The sequence below is a fragment of the Erinaceus europaeus genome, chromosome 7 (genome assembly GCF_950295315.1).
Source record: "Erinaceus europaeus chromosome 7, mEriEur2.1, whole genome shotgun sequence".
Classification (NCBI taxonomy): domain Eukaryota; kingdom Metazoa; phylum Chordata; class Mammalia; order Eulipotyphla; family Erinaceidae; genus Erinaceus; species Erinaceus europaeus.
The window spans coordinates 64,863,139-64,880,498 of record NC_080168.1 but is presented as its reverse complement, the minus strand read 5'-3'; the positions used below and the strand labels follow the sequence as shown (position 1 = coordinate 64,880,498).

General features: G+C 42.3%; 1 protein-coding gene across 10 annotated transcripts in view; it reads right to left on the bottom strand.

Annotated features, from left to right (window-relative positions):
* The window catches only part of CCDC91 (coiled-coil domain containing 91), a 539,136-nt gene that overhangs the window by 95,747 nt on the left and 426,029 nt on the right, over positions 1 to 17,360 (bottom strand). The gene's annotated exons all lie outside the window — the stretch shown is intronic.

The window sequence follows — 17,360 nt, the reverse complement described above, 5'->3', positions numbered from 1 at the left end:
GGCTCCTGCAGACACATGTTCGGTTCCTTCTGTGGCAGACACGTGTTCAGTTCCTTCTGCTTCTCTGGCCCCGCCCCCTGACTCCCCTGAGGCTTCCGGTTCTCTAGCCCCTCCTCCTACCACCCTGGTTTTGGCTTCCCCTGAGGCTTCTGCTTCTCTGACCCCACCCCCTGCTGATACATCATCATTAAGAGACCTAGTGGCTGAGGTACGGGAGTTAAAGGCAGCATTTAAGGACTTTAAACCATGTGCAGTCCACCCCAAGAGCTCCGTCCCCGGAGATATGTGTGCAGTTTCCCCTGCGGCCACTACAGCAGTTTCCACAGCACCTTCCACTTCTGTAGCTCCCTCTCCTGTGCCATCGGACCAAATCCACACCTTCCCGGTAAATGTGGCCCCTTCTAAACAAAACCCTCAGCCATGGCAGCCATACTCCTCTAAAAACTCCTCTAAAAAGATTGGAGCACTCAAGCAAGCAGTCACAGAGGACGGTGTGCACGCTCCATGGACCAAGTCCATTTTAAGGAGTTTTTACCACCATCTTAACACACCCCAAGATTGGAAAGATCTGGCTCGTGCTGCACTCCCAGACCCCCTCTACCTACAGTGGAAGGCATGCTTCCGCGATGAGTGCTCTAGACAGTTGCAGGAAAATAGTAACAAACAGGTAGAATGGGATTCTGATGCTTTGTTTGGAGAAGGAGCTTATGAATCTGGAGCTCAGCAGGCAGAAGCCAGGTTTCCAACGGGTTATTTTGAACAGGTGACGCATCTGCGCAACACAAGCATGGGAAAGGATGACCCCACCCGATGTAGATTCGTCAGTTCCCATTAACTCTCTTCGCCAAGGCACTGATGAATCATTAGTGAGCTTCATCTCAAGGGTGAAGACAAGTTTAGAGAGAAAGGTTTATAATCCTGACGTCCGCTCACTACTCCTGCGCTCTATTGTCTGGGAAGGCATGATACCACAATTCCATCAGGCATTCCTTAATCTTAAATACCTACACCCAGATAATTGGATTTTAGCGACACAGTAACTTACATCAGGCAATTATGGGGTATCCGCTACGACACAGGTTTATGCAGTTACCCCACGTAATCAAAACGGGGCCTGCTTTCAATGCGGTCACCAAGGACATTGGCATAACCAATGTCCTGATAAGCTGCGACCACGCCTCCAGTCAGGAAAATCCGGACTCCAGTTAGAGCGACCACACCTCCAGTCAGAGCAACCCCGCTTTCAGTCAGGGAGCCAGAAGCCACGTACTGTTTGTCCAAGATGTCGTAAAGGGTTTCACTGGAAGAGAATCAGATTGTTGGTCCAAATTTCATAAAGATGGCACACCCCTGAATGGTACAAATTCGGGGCCTGAGATTTTGTGGACCACTCCTGTTTTAGAACGAGGTCACCCTTCTATGACAGTAAAGATTGGCAATATTCCTTTTAAATTTTTGATTGACATGGGGGCAGCAAAGACGATTTTTAAGGCAAGAAGAGGTTCCCCAAGATTGGGAACTCATCCCTGGACCCAGTTTACACGGAGTAGGAGGGGTGACCCAATCATTTTGCACACGAGATTCACTCATGTGGGAAGACCCAGAAGGTTCTACCGGACACTTCCGCCCTTTGGTAGCTAATATTAGCACCAAAGTATTGGGCATGTCTTGATGTTAGGATATCCACAGATGCCTCTGCAGAGCGTAACACTCATTCCCACGAGACCAAGTCTAATCAGCACCCCCAATACTAAATGCCACTGTTCGTAGCCAAACACCCTGCTTAAGCTGGCTTTCTAATGAGCCTGTCTGGGTGGAACAGTGGCCTTTACCTAGGGATAAGCTAGAAATTTTAAAAGAGCTCGTCCGAGAGCAGTTGTCCTTGGGACACATTTGTCATTCTCGAAGCCCATGGAATACTCCTGTCTTTGTGATTAAAAAGCACTCGGGAAAATAGTGCCTCCTCCAAGATCTCCATGCAGTTAATAAAACCATGCAGGTCTGGGGCTCCCCCCAAAGGGGGTTGCCTCTTGCTTCTGCAATTCCCACAGGAATTCCAATCATAGCTATTGATATACAAGATTGTTTTTTCTCTATTCCCTTGCATCCACAAGATTGTAAACGTTTTGCCTTCTCTGTTCCTTCTATTAATAACGCCAGCCCTGCTGACAGATTTGAATGGGTGGTGCTGCCCCAGGGTATGGCCAATAGTCCTACAATTTGTCAGGAGGCTGTAAAATCTGCCCTTGTCCCATATATTAATAAGGGCCTTAATATTTTTCATTATACAGATATTTTAATATGGGGAAAATCAGATACAGATCTCTATGCCTTACGTGATTTTCTCATTCCTGCATTAAAGAAAAGCAGCCTTAATGTAGCCCCTGAGAAGATACAGCTAATCCCTCCAATTTCCTTCCTAGGTTCAGAGATTTCTCTAACGCAAATTCGTCCCTTAAAACCTAATGTCACCTTTCCTTCTAACCTTACCCTTGCTTCTTTACAAAGTTTTCTAGGAAATTTAAATTGGCTTAGGCAGTATCTCTATCTGCCTACAAGCTGCCTCCAACCACTGTTTGACCTGTTAAAAGGAAACAAACAGCCCTCCTCAAAACGTAAGTTAACTCCTGAGGCCTCCTCGGCACTGGAAAGGGTTAACAAGGCCCTCCAGGACATACACCTTGTTCGATTCTCTCCCTCCTCTCCGGTAAACCTTCTAATCTTCAACTCCACCCCCACAGTAATAGGGGCATTGTGGCAAGACCATAGGGTTCTTGAGTGGCTTCACACACCAGTAGGAGGAACACCAAGACTCCTCATTGAGACAGACGCGTTAGCATTCGTGGTTCGCCAAGGAAGAAATAGGTCTGTGCAGGTCTTAGGGAAAGAACCAGATTTAATTATTCTGCCCTTTTCTCTCACAGATACAGAGTGGCTCATACGCCATCATTCCCGCTTTGCCATAAGCTTCATGGGGTTTCCAGGACAAATAGATAACCATTTTCCTTCTAATAAATTGATAAGTTCTTTACCTCTTTTGCCTCTACTAGCACCTAAACTTTTCTCTCGAGATCCCATTCCTTCTGCTCCTACAGTCTTCACTGATGGTGGGAAAAAGGGAGCTGCTGCCCTTATATATTACCCAGACAATCTCCTAAGCCTCTCTTTATTGAGCTTCCTGAGAATTCCCCTCAGTACAAAGAACTTTATGCTGTTTTCCTTGCATTAAAAGCTGTACCAGAATCCTTCAACCTTTTTTCTGACAGTGTGTATACTGTTAACTTACTTCCATGGCTTGCTCGTTCCTATGTGAAAATTGATGACAACCCACTTTCCCCTCTCTTGATTCAAATCGCCTCTATGCTCTCTTCTTGAACCTAACTACTATATATTCAGCACCTTCGTTCCCACAGCCCTCTTCCTGGTGCCCTGTCCGATGGGAATGCTGCAGCTGACTGCCTTGCCTCCACAGGAGCTCTCCTAGTCTCTGTCTCTGATCCTGGTGACTTTCATTCCCTAACCCATGTTAATCTTAAAGGCCTTCGAGCTCGATTTCCTGATGTTCCTGTACCCCAATTAAAACATATCCTAGCTACATGCTCTTCTTCTGCAAGTCTCATAAAAACATCTGCTATTCAGACTCTTGGTGTTAACCTGCGAGGCTTAAAAGCTAATGCTATTTGGCAAATTGATGTCACCCACATACCAAACTTTGGCAAACAAAAATATGTGTTTGTCTCAATTGATACCTTTTCTAAATTTATGTAGGCAATAGCTCAGACAGGAGAAAGCTCTAAAAAGCTTATAAGCCATATGAACTCCTGTTTTGCTGTGATGGGCTTACCTCTTCAAGTCAAAACTGACCGTGCACCAGCGTTTACCAGCAAACAATTTAAAGATTTTTATTCCCTCTGGAACATTACTCATACCACAGGCATTCCCTATAATCCACAGGGACAAGAATTGTCGAGCGGGCCCATCAAACCCTTAAGGCTCAATTAAATAAAGATAAAGGAGGAATATACTCCCCCAACATCCAGCTAGCAAAAGCCTTAACTACGTTAAATCTCTTTAATATTTACAATAACTCGGACTTACCTCCTATTATTCTTCACTGGCAAACACCATCTACTCTCCCATCTATTAAGGTCAAATGGAGAGACCCACTCGATAAAATTTGGAAAGGGCCTGACCCTCTATTGACCATGGGAAGAGGTTTTGCGTACATTTTCCCTCATAATTACTCTAAACCTGTCTGGGTTCCTGCCCACCATGTCCAACAATACCCTCATGATGGCACTGTTATTCCTGAAGAACAAGAAATACAAGAGGACTAGATGCAGGATACATCCCAGGATCCATAATATGACATGGCAGAACCTACAAAAGTTGGCTCACAGAGCCCTCTCTCCTACCCCTTCCCTGAATGTCTTATATTGTGACTGGCCAGTTGCGTTTTGTGAGTGTGTTGAATGACCAAAAATTTTTGTATGACCCATCTGCTCAGAGTACTCTAAATGTTAAAACCATTGTCACTAACATGCGTTAACTCTCTAAGTAACCTGAGTCTGCTTATAGTCCAAAGTCAATTATAGTAAACCTCTAACTTGTTAAAAGTTTTATTTTTTTTCACAAGTAAGTGATTACAGCTATCAAGCCTTCATATGAGAAATCATCTGTTCATATGGTAAGGTATTAAACTGTAAGAAGTTCCTCCATATCCAACCTATGTGAATTAACAACATTCACATATTCTTGTAAACTTAACTGGGGTATCTTGTCTTGCCACCATAAGCCATGCCTTTGTCAGCCAACAATTTAAAGATGTTTCCCTTATAATATCACCCATGCCACAGACATTCTTTACTACCCCCAAAGACAAATGGCTGTTCCCCTAGACATCACAAACACTGACTGCTTCCCTTATACTTAAGATATGATCCTACCTCTTCATACCAACAGATACATTCCCCTTCCTTACCTGTCTACCCTTAGTTGTAGGACCCTAGTTTGTTTTACTTCTTCTGCTCACAATAGGTCCTATAGTTTTTTTAAACATTCTAATTAATTTATTAATGAGAAAGAGAGGAGGAGAAAGAAAGAACCAGATATCTTTCTGGTACACATGCAGCCAGGGATCGAACTTGGGATCTCACACTTGAGAGTCTAACGCCTTATCCACTGCGACACCTCCCAGACCGCGGTCCTATAATTCTTAACAAGTTCATGGCCTTTTTGCGGCAACAGATTGATGCCATAAAGATGCAACCTATACAAAATCACTATCATAGGCTGGACACGGCAGAATATTGAGTTGCTGTGGAGGATTTGCCCTCCTACATCAGAACGTCCACCATGTAGAGGGCTGGCTAGCCAATGATGGGTAAGAGGAAACTAGCGCTATCCAGTCAACCTAAGACAGGGCACCTGGTACTACTGGGCAAAAATGACCAGGTGTTCCAATGACGGGTAAGAGGGAAGGCTGATACCCAACCTAAGACAGGCACAGTCCACCCTGCCACAAAACAAAGTCCACCAAACATCAAAACATGACATAAGATGGGGGACATGTGGGGAGCCACATGTGCCCTCAAGGTTGTTACTGGCATGGCCATAGAGTTTATGTTAAAAGATAGTTCCTGGGAATCGGGCAGTGGCGCAGCGGGTTTAGCGCAGGTGGCGCTAAGTGCAAGAACTGGCTTGAGGATCCCAGTTTGAGCCCCCGCCTCCTCACCTGCAGGGGAATGAATCACTTCACGGGCGGTGAAGCAGGTCTACAGGTGTCTTTATCTCCCCCTGTCTTCCCCTCCTCTCTCCATTTCTCTCTGTTCTATCCAACGACCACAATATCAGTAATAACAACAATATAATTACATACAATAAAACAACTAGGGCAACAAAAGGCAAGATAACAACAACAAAAAAAGGGATAAGATAGTTCCCGCTTCCCTACACCTTAGAGTCTTTGTTAAAAGATAAGTTCTTTTTCCCCATGAATCACCCAGGACCTTCCAGATAATGGCTGACTACCATGACAAATAATATAAAATATAATCATAAATGAAGAGGAAAGATACATCCCCCAATACTCAGTTGGTCAAGGACCAAACCTCTTTTTCTATAAAGCATTCAAATCAGATGCCCTGCTAACCACGAGAAGCAGATTGTTTGTGTTTCTTCCACAGGAATCCCGGAAAAAACCATCTGGACCCCTGAACACCCAGACATCACCCACTAGATGGCATGACTACAGTGGCACACCCCCCCGAAACCCTAGATGTCACCTGACGCGATATGAAGAACCTGATTCACAGACTCCAAGGACAGAACTTTTTTACTGCCTGTCTGCCTTTCCTGCTTCTGCTTTGACGTGTCACGTTTTGGTGGTTCCAGCTCACTCTCTACAGAAAAGCAGAATTCCAGAGGCTGACCTTCCTCATGCAGCATTTCATCCCCTGCCATTTCTCCCCCTAGTCGCCTACTTTGGACTGAGACTTTTATCGGACTTGCTGGCATACCCTTTGGACACCTTAGACAATTTTACAGCAGCTTTCTTCCCTTCACGTTGTTGGTTTTTCATAGACTGACCCTGAGTAGTTCACAGACTTTACACACTGTTGCCCTGAGAATTAGATTAAAGGAAAGGGGGAGATGCTGGGAAATTATGCCGATTCAGTCACATCTGCCATGTTGTCTCCTCAAGCTACTGCTAGTTGCCGCGAGAGTTAGGACATTCTCGGAGTGCCTGTTCTGCCATGTTATGCCCTCAGGGCATTGTCTATATCCCCGCGATATCCGGAGTGCTTTGGTTACTCCTCCCCCCTCCCATTCTCACGAGAGTTATCATCCTATCCTGGAGTGCTATGGTTACTCCTCCCCCTTCCCATTCTCGTGAAAGCTGCTCCTATAAAAGCCTTTCTTCTTCCACACCTCTCTCTCTTGCCAGCGCTTCACTCTGGTGTTCAGACGCAGGAAAGGTTACTGTGTGAGGCAGCCATTTTCGCTACCTCCACGTGGCCCAATCTGCTTCTCTAGCACCCAACTCTGAGGTGCCAGTGCAAATAAAGATTTGTGTTTCCTCTTCGCTCCGGACCCCCTCTCTCTTCTCCACGGACCGTGCACAACATCTGGCTCAACAACAAAACTTGGGCTCTAGATCCAATAAAAGAGGATCACTCAAGTTACAGAAACAGCTTAGAAGGAGTGTGTGTGTTCTTTATCTTCCACAGCTAGACCAGTGGTGACACCTTCAGGGTCTGCAGACATCTATGAGTTATTATATTATGGGCTCCATAAATGTACTCTTAGTCCAGAACATGCACACAGAACACCTGGCTGAGGAAAGGAACTTCTAGAGCTTGAGAAGATCCTTAATCCTTTTAGTTTCCTGATAAGTGAATGGTCAGGAAATAATTTTCCTATCATGTAAAATTGACATGGAAAATGTTTAGGTTAGGTGCACAAAAAAGGGTAAAAAATGTTTGGGGTCAGGCAGTGGTACACACATAGTGCACATAGTGTGAAGCAGGTGTACCAGCTAAGAATCCCAGTTTGAGTCCAGGCTCCCCATCTGCAGGGAGGTTGCTTCACAAGTGGTGAAGCAGGTCTGTAGGTGTCTCTTTCTCTCCCTGTCTTCCCCTCTTCTATCAATTTCTCTCTGTCCTATCCAGCAACAACAACTGCAATAGAAAATAAAATGTCCACCAGGAATAGTGGATTTGTAGTGCTGGCACAGAACCCCAGCCATAACCCTGGAATCAAAACAAAACAAAAAAGCAAAAAGTATACCTTAAACCATTACTTGTTATAATGTATTTATGCTTGTATGTATTAAAGTAAATGGCATTTTCTTTTTTTGTGAGGGTCTTGTTCAGGCTGTTTTTCTAATTACAATTCCTACAAATGTGTCAATTATCAACATTCAATAATGCTTTAACACTTCTTTTAATAGCTGGGGAAAAAATCTAAATTCTTTAAGTTTAAACAACCACAAAGTGCCATTTGATCAGAAAAATAAGTCGAGCTGCAAATAAAAAGGTAAGTTGAAAATGTAACTTCAAGGTAAAATTTAAAGCTTTGTCTACAAGATTTTCAAAAGGAAAACCTCTGAAATGTCTTTACACAAAAGCCAGATTTTTTTCCACATTCATTTTTTAAAGGAGGGGGGGGTGAGCTATTGTCTCGGCAAAGCAGAAGAAAATTCCGAATACAGTAGCAAAACAAAAACACTAACCAAAAGCATGTTAATAGCTTACTTGGGTCAAAATGAAATTTTTAATGAACTGGGTTCTAAGTAAGAGAAAATAAAAACAACATGTTAAACTTAATTTCTGGAGCACTTTCCCCTCACTATTTTAGCAATGTTAGTATAAGTCCCAGCTCTGAATTTAACACAACCAGGACTGAGCAACCAAGACTTCCCTTTGGGGAATCCTCAAAACTTAATTAGGAGGGAAGGAGAGAAAGAAAAAAGCAATTAAGAATGTCTCAGCAGAGCTGATAAATTAGCTCACTTTGGTTACTGCTATGCTTTATGCAACCCAGGGTCCAATCGGGCCCCTTCTACTTTGAAAGGAAGACTGGTCTCTTCGCTTTCTCCCTGTCTCTATGGGAGGGGATGTTGGCACACCTGATTGAACACTCATGTTACAGTGCACAACATCCCAGGTTCAAGCCCCCAGTCCTCACCTGGAGAGCTTTGCAAGTGGTGAAGCAGGTCTGCCGGTGTCTTTCTACCTCTCTAACTCCCCCTACCCTCTTGGTTTCTGGCTATCTTTACTCAGTTAAATAAAGATTTAAAAAATAGAAAAAAAATTTTAAAAGAGAGAGAATGTGTGAGCATTCAGCATGATTTTACCTGAAGTGTTTATATCCAGTGTTAATGGAAAGGAACTACACAGAGGTATAAGGCAGAGTAAACACATCTATGAAGAAGCTGCAGACAACAGGATGAATTCTTTTTAAAAGATAGGACATCTGATTGCTAAGGTGTAGAATTACATCTACTTTGGCAAATAGGCCTGTTTTCCCATGTATCACTTTGACAGTCCCTCTGTGCGACATCAGTCCTTCACTATAAAGACAGTTTTTCATACTGTGATCACTTAATCCATATCAAGACATAAAATTCAAAAAATTTTTTCATGTAGAGAATAGGTGGTAAGTGCACATGCTACAATGCACAATGACCCAGGTTCAAGCCCCCAGGCCCCAGAGGGGAAGCTTCGATAAGTAGTAAAGCAGGGCTGCAGGTGTCTTTCTGTGTCCCTCCCTCACTATTTCTCCCACTCCCCTGTCAATTTCCTTCTGTCTCTACCCAAATAATAAAATATTTTTAAAAACTTAATATAAGATAAATTTTAGCCCCCACTCTCACACTTAGACAGATCAACAGAGTAGAGAACCAATAAAGATAAAGAGAATTGAATGAAGACATTGACAGACTAGACCTCTTGGACATTTTCAGAGTCCTTCACCCCAAAAAACTGGAATACACCTTCTTTTCAAACCCACATAACACATACTCAAGGACAGACCACATGTTAGGGCACATCAATAAATTCAAGAGCATTGAAATCATCCCAAGTATCTTCTCAGATCACAGTGGAGTAAAACTAACATTTAACAACAAACAGAAAATTATTAAAAAGTAACAGAATTTGGAAACTAAACAACATACTCCTTAAGAACCACTGGGTCAGAGACTCACGCAAGCAGGAAATTCAAATGTTCCTGGAAACAAATGAAAATGAAGACACAACCTATCTAAATATTTGGGACACAGCTAAAGCAGTACTGAGAGGGAAACTTATAGCCATACAACCACATATTAAACACCAAGAAGAAGCTCAAATGAACGACCTTACTGCACACCTCAAGGACTTAGAGGAAGAGGAACAAAGGAACCCTAAAGCAACCAGAAGGACAGAAATCACTGAAGTTAGAGCATAAATAAACAACATCGAAAATAAAAGAACCATACAAAAGATCAATGAAGCCAAATGTTGGTTCTTTGAAAGATTAAACAAAATTGAAAACCCCCTAGCCAGACTCACCAAACAAAAAAGAGAGAAGACGCAAATTAATAGAATTGTAAACGATGGAGGAGATATCACAACTGACACCACAGAAATCCAGAGAATCCTGCGAAACTTCTATAAAGAACTATACACCACCAAGCTAGAGAATCTGGAAGAAATGGAACAATTCCTAGAAGCATATGCCCTTCAAAAACTGAACCAAGAAGAACTACAAAATCTAAATGCACCAATCACAGACAAAGAAATTGAAACTGTTATTAAGAATCTCCCCAACAACAAAAGTCCTGGACCAGATGGCTTCACAAACGAATTCTACAAAACCTTCAGGAAACAGTTAGTACCCATACTTCTTAAGCTTTTCCATAAGATTGAAGAAACAGGAATACTCCCTTCCACCTTCTATGAAGCCAACATCACCCTGATACCAAAAGCTGATAGGGACAGAAAAAAAAGGAAAACTATAGACCAATATCTCTGATGAACATAGATGCCAAAATATTAAACAAGATCTTGGCCAACCGGATACAGCAACATATCAAAATGCAAGGCTGGTTCAACATCTGTAAGTCAATCAATGTCATTCACCACATCAATAAAAGCAAAGCCAAAAACCACATGATTATCTCAATAGATGCAGAGAAAGCCTTTGACAAAATCCAACACCCATTCATGCTCAAAACTCTACAAAAAATGGGAATAGACAGGAAATTCCTCAAGATAGTGGAGTCTATATATAGCAAACCTACAGCCAACATCATACTCAATGGACAGAAGCATAAAGCATTCCCCCTCAGATCGGGGACTAGAAAGGGCTGTCCACTATCACCATTACTCTTCAACATAGTATTGGAAGTTCTTGCCATAGCAATCAGGCAAGAGAAAGAAATCAAAGGAATACAGATTGGAAGGGAAGAAGTCAAGCCCTCACTATTTGCAGATGATATGATAGTATACATAGAAAAACCTAAAGAATCCAGCAGAAAACTACTGGAAGTTATTAGGCAATATAGCAAGGTATCAGGCTACAAAATCAATGTACAAAAATCAGTGGCATTTCTTTATGCAAACACTAAATCTGAAGAAGAAGACATCCAGAAATCACTCCCATTTACTGTTTCAGCAAAATCAATCAAATACCTAGGAATAAAGTTGACCAAAGAAGTGAAAGACTTGTATGCTGAAAACTATGAGTCACTACTCAAGGAAATAGAAAATGATACAAAGAAAAGGAAAGATATCCCATGCTCATGGATTGAAAGAATAAATATCATCAAAATAAATATTCTCCCCAGAACCATATACAAATTTAATGCAATACCCATCAAAGTTCCAACAAGCTTCTTTAAGATAATAGAACAAAGACTACAATCATTTATCTGGAACCTGAAAACACCTAGAATTGCCAAAACCATCTTGAGGAAAACAAACAGAAATGGAGGCATCACACTCCCAGATCTTAAACTATATTATAAAGCCATCATAATCAAAACAGCATGGTACTAGAATAAAAATAGGCACACAGACCAGTGGAACAGAATTGAAAGCCCAGAAATAAATCCTAACACCTATGGACATCTAATCTTTGATAAAGGGGCCCAAACAATTAAATGGAAGAAGGAGGCTCTCTTCAATAAATAGTGCTGGGAAAACTGGGTTGTAACATGCAGAAGAATGAAATTGAACCACTTTATCTCACCAGAAACAAAAATCAACTCCAAATGGATCAAAGACCTAGATGTCAGACCAGAAACAATCAAATACTTAGAGGAAAATATTGGTAAAAACAGTTTCCCACCTATACCTCAAGGACATCTTTGATGAATCAAACCCAATTGCAAGGAAGACTAAAGCAGAAACAAACCAATGGGACTACATCAAATTGAAAAGCTTCTGCACAGCCAAAGAAACTATAAAACAAACAGAGAGACCTCTCACAGAATGGGAGAAGATCTTCACATGCCGTACATCAGACAAGAAACTAATCACCAAAATATATAAAGAGCTCAGCAAACTTAGCAACAAAAAAGCAAATGACCCCATCCAAAAATGGGCAGAGGATATGAACAAAACATTCACTACAGAGGAGATCCAAAAGGCTAACAAAAATATGAAAAACTGCTCTAGGTCACTGATTGTCAGAGAAATGCAAATTAAGACAACACTAAGATACCACCTCACTCCTGTAAGAATGGCATACATCAAAAAGGACAGCAACAACAAATGCTGCAGAGGTTGTGGGGACAGAGGAACCCTTTTACATTGCTGGTGGGAATGTAAATTGGTCCAGCCTCTGTGGAGGGCAGTCTGGAAAACTCTCACAAGGCTAGACATGGACCTTCCATATGATCCAGTAATTCCTCTCCTGGGGCTTTACCCCAAGGACTCCAAAACACCCAACCAAAAAGAGGTGTGTACTCCTATCTTCATAGCAGCACAATTCAGAATAGCCAAAACCTGGAAGCAACCCAGGTGCCCAACAACAGATGAGTGGCTGAGAAAGCTGTGGTATATATACACAATGGAATACTATGCAGCTATCAAGAACAATGAACCCACCTTCGCTGACCCATCTTGGACAGAGATAGAAGGAATTATGTTAAGTGAGCTAAGTCAGAAAGATAAAGATGAGTATGGGATGATCCCACTCATCAACAGAAGTTGAGTAAGAAGATCTGAAAGGGAAACTAAAAGCAGGACCTGACCAAATTGAAAGTAGGGCACCAAAGTAAAAACCCTGTGCTGAGGGGTAGACATGCAGCTTCCTGGGCCAGTGGGGGGTGGCAGTGGGTGGGAGGGATGGGTCACTGTCTTTTGGTGGTGGGAATGGTGTTTATGTGCACTCCTAGCAAAATGTAGACATATAAATCACTAGTTAATTAATATGAGGGGGGGGAAATCAATTGTATTTCTCAAAGTTTTTCAAAACACAAACTGAATCTTTTAAATATATAGGCTGTATATTTGATATACGGACTCTCTCAAAAGCCTAGACCAAGTAGATCAGAATAGCACAGCTATATACAAGATACTGGGTACTGTACAGCAAACCCTAACAAAAGGACTTTTCAAAGTTAACCCAATTACCAAATAATGTGATGATAACATTAACTATCGATCGTCTTTTTGAACCCTAAGACAGCAAGAACCTCACATCTCCACTATAGAGCCCCCTACTTCCCCCAGTCCTGGAACCCTTGGATAGGGCCACTTTCCCGTATGCCTCTCCCAATCCATATCAAATAATATTGCATCTGCTGATCACAACCTAACCAACGCAACGATTGCCACCTCAACATGCTTCACCTCAGACTGTGTCCAGAGACTTCACGTGTGGAATGACAACCCTTCAGCTTCATTACTCAGGTGAGACCTTTTCTTTCATAGTATACTCTAATTCCATCCCAGGTGGTTCACTTTCTAACAAAGTCCCAAAACCTAGATATTCACCAGTTTCTGTGAGAGAGAGCATATGTTCACACGTATCCATAAACTACTGCAAAATATATACCTGAAAGCAGAAGTACACTAGAGTTTGCAGTGAGTACCCCCCTAACACTTCCTCTCCACTATTCCAAGCTTTGGGTCCATGATTGCTCAACAATTTGTTTGGCTTCGTATGTTAACTCTCTTTCAGTCACCAGGTTCCAGATGTCATCAGGATGCTGGCCAGGTTTCCCTGGATTGAAGACCCCACCAATGTGTCCTGGAGCTCAGCTTCCCCAGAGACACACCCTACTAGGGAAAGAGAGAGGCAGACTGGGAGTATGGACCGACCAGTCAACGCCCATATTCAGCGGGGAAGCAATTATAGAAGCCAGACCTTCTACCTTCTGCAACCCACAATGACCCTTGGTCCATGCTCCCAGAGGGATAAAGAGTGGGAAAGCTATCAGGGGAGGGGGTGGGATATGGAGATTGGGTGGTGGGAATTGTGTGGAGTTGTACCCCTCCTACCCTATGGTTTTGTTAATTTATCCTTTCTTAAATAAAAAAAAAAAGATAAATTTTAGCTTTTAATATGGCTAAACCTCTTTACTTATTTTCTATTGAGAGAGGGAGAGAGAGTGCTCATTCTACAGTCACTATGTTTCTGTTAGGCTATCTCCACCTTGTATGAAAAATCATCCTGGGAGTCAGGCGGTAGCACAGCAGGTTAAGCGCACATGGTGCAAAGCGCAAGGATCCCGATTCGAGCCCCCGGCTCTCCACCTGCAGGAGTTCGATTCGCTGGCAGTGAAGCAGGTCTGCCAGTGTCTATCTTTCTCTCCTCCTCTTTGCCTTCCCCTCCTCTCTCCATTTCTCTGTCCTATCCAACAACAACAACTATGACAACAATAACAACTACAACAAGCATAACAACAAAGGCAAGAAAATGTTACCACTGCTGTTGTATTTTCTTAAAAGTTCTGTATGACATTCTGCTTCCCAAACAGGGTGGCTAACTAACCATTGTCTTCTGTTTATATTTATTACTTGTCTATTCTACCAGTTCCACATGTTGCCACTACCCTCTCCCCTCTCCTTTTGATATTTATTCATTGCTACCAGGATTATTGCTCAGGCTTGCTGCTGGCACAATGATTTCACCACTCCCAGAAACCATTCTCACCTCCATTTTTCAAATTAATTTTTTTTAGACAAAGAAATTGAGAGGAGAGAGTGAGATAGAGAGGCTCCCTCCTTGCAGGTGGGGACCAGAGGCTTGAACTCAGGTCCTTGTATATGATAATATGTGTTCTACCTGGTTTACTACCACCTGGCCTCCCCCTGTGCTCCTCGTTTTTATCCTCATTTTTAGTGGTAACAATAATAACAACAAGAACAAGGGTAACAACAAGGGTAACAACAAGGGCAACAAAATGAGAAATATGGCCACCAGGAGCAGGTCCTCTCATGTTGGCAGCTAGAAGTCTGAAAGCCAAATTTGGGCTTCTGGAGTAGTATTTAGTAACTCATAACACTCATGTTGAATTCTAATCACACACTATAATCTCATTTTCTCTTCATCGTAATTCTGCTGCCTATAAAAGCCCTACCTAGAATGTTCCATTCTCCAAAGGGAGGTTGGACAACAAACTTTACTTACTACCCGAGGAAGATGGGTCCTGAAATTAATGTAGCCTGAAATGTTCCTAGCCGTGACCACAGAAAGTGAGCTCAGACCTATAGGGATACAGAGGTTACATAGGTTCCTATGCTGAATATGGGCCCCAGATCAAATTGATATACGTTCCCTATATTTGGGAGCTACTCTCTTCCCTGATCCATCTTTCTAGTCCTTTTTCCAACTATGACACCATCTCCCCAAACAATAACCTGGGTTCACCTGCATATCAGATGTCAGGTGCAGGCAAAAATTAGTAAAGTCATGGGCCCCTTGGAATATACCTAAAATAGACCTACTAGCTTCTTCCAAAATGGAGACCACAAATCTTCATCTGCCTTTAAGTTCCTGATAAATCAACAATTGGTTCTTTGAAAAATTAAACAAGCTTGCTTACTTTAAAATAAAATGTAAGTTCATTGAACAGTACTATCACTGAATATGCCAGGAGAAGTATGTCAATTCTAGTATTTTAATTCTGCTTAGGTATAGTCTTAGGGGAACAATGAAAATGGCCCCAAGTAGGTCCTCTAATTTTCTCCAGCTCAGCAACTATCAAGTAGCTTATATCGTAACCAAAAATCCTGGAGCTGTGAGATGGCACACCCAGTTGGCACATTACAGTGCAAAAGGAAAATTGTTCAAGCCCCGAGTCCCCACCTGCATGGGGAAAGCTTCATAAGTGGTGAAAAGAGTGTTGCAGGTATCTCTCTTCCTATATCCCTTTCTCCTCCTCAATTCCTGTCTGTCAAAAAAGGAAAAAAAAGATTGTAAATTCATACTATGGGCACTGTAGTCCAGTGGTAACCCTGGCAAAAAAAGAAAAAAGAAGAAAGAAAGAAAGAAAGAGAGAGAGAGACACAGAGAGAGAGAGAGAGAGAGAGAGAGAGAGAGAGAGAGAGAGGAGCAGCCTCACATGATGGGACAAACAGCTCACCTGCTCCACAATGGGGGATACTTTCGTGATGTGGTATCCTTCCCTGTCTCACTCTGTCTCTGTCGGAAAGTCAGCCCAGAGTGGTAAAGTCCAGGCAACAAAAAAAGAAGTAGAAGCTCACATAAAAGGAGCCAGAGTCACAGCTCTAGACCTGAACTTGTTGAACCATCTGCTTAACGATGACACCAGTAGCTATATTGAGTGTTGCCACAGACATGGCCTTCCACTGTGTCCCAGGACGCATCTAACCGGATCATTATTTTTTTATTTTTAAAAATTATTTATTTATTTACTTATTCCCTTTTGTTGCCCTGGTTGTTTTATTGTTGTAGTTGTTATTACTGTTGTTATTGATGTCTTTGTTGTTGGATAGGACAGAGAGAAATGGAGAGAGGAGGGGAAGACAGAGAAAGGGAGAGAGATAGACACCTGAAGACCTGCTTCACTACCTGTGAAGCGATTCCCCTGCAGGTGGGGAGCCAGGGGCTCGAACTGGGATCCTTACTCTGGTCCTTGAGCTTTGCGCCACCTGTGCTTAATCTAACTGGGTTATTTTAATACCTTAACTTAAAAAGAAAAACAAACACTATTTACTTATATTAATTCCCTACCAACTATTTCACCTACTTTTATCCCCTTACCCCCAGGGTTTCACTGGGGCTTGGTGACTGCAAGCCTCCCCAGATACAGAGGGATTTTTTTTTTTCTTTTTCAAACTGAAGGTGATAGGCAGACACAAACCACTTCACCACTGGTGAAGCTTGCTCTCTGCATGGTGCTTTCACGAGGTGGCCAGGGCCTTGCACCCAGGTCCTCACACAGGGCAGCAGGTGTACTATGCCTGGTGAGCCATCTCCAACTCCCCATCTCCTTGAATGTGGTTAGTTTCATCAACACAAAGGGAATGTAGTAAAAAATAAAGACAAATTTAGGACAGGGGAGATAGCATAATGGTTCTACAAACAGACTCTTATGCCTGAGGCTCCAAAGTCCCAGGTTCAATCCCCACACCACCATAAGCCAGAGCTGGGCGGTGCTCTGGTGTTTCTCTCTCAAAAATAAATAAATAAATAAATAAATAAATAAATAAAAAATAAGACAAGTTTGGGGGGACAGGTACTGGTGCATCTGGCAGAGCACACGTTGCCATGTTCAAGGATAATATGAATAGTTTGTATAGTTAAATTATGTAAATTAATTACATAAATCTTATACAATGTCTTTCAGATTTATACAGTTAATTTTTTCTAAGATGTAGAACCATTGTAAAGAAAACATC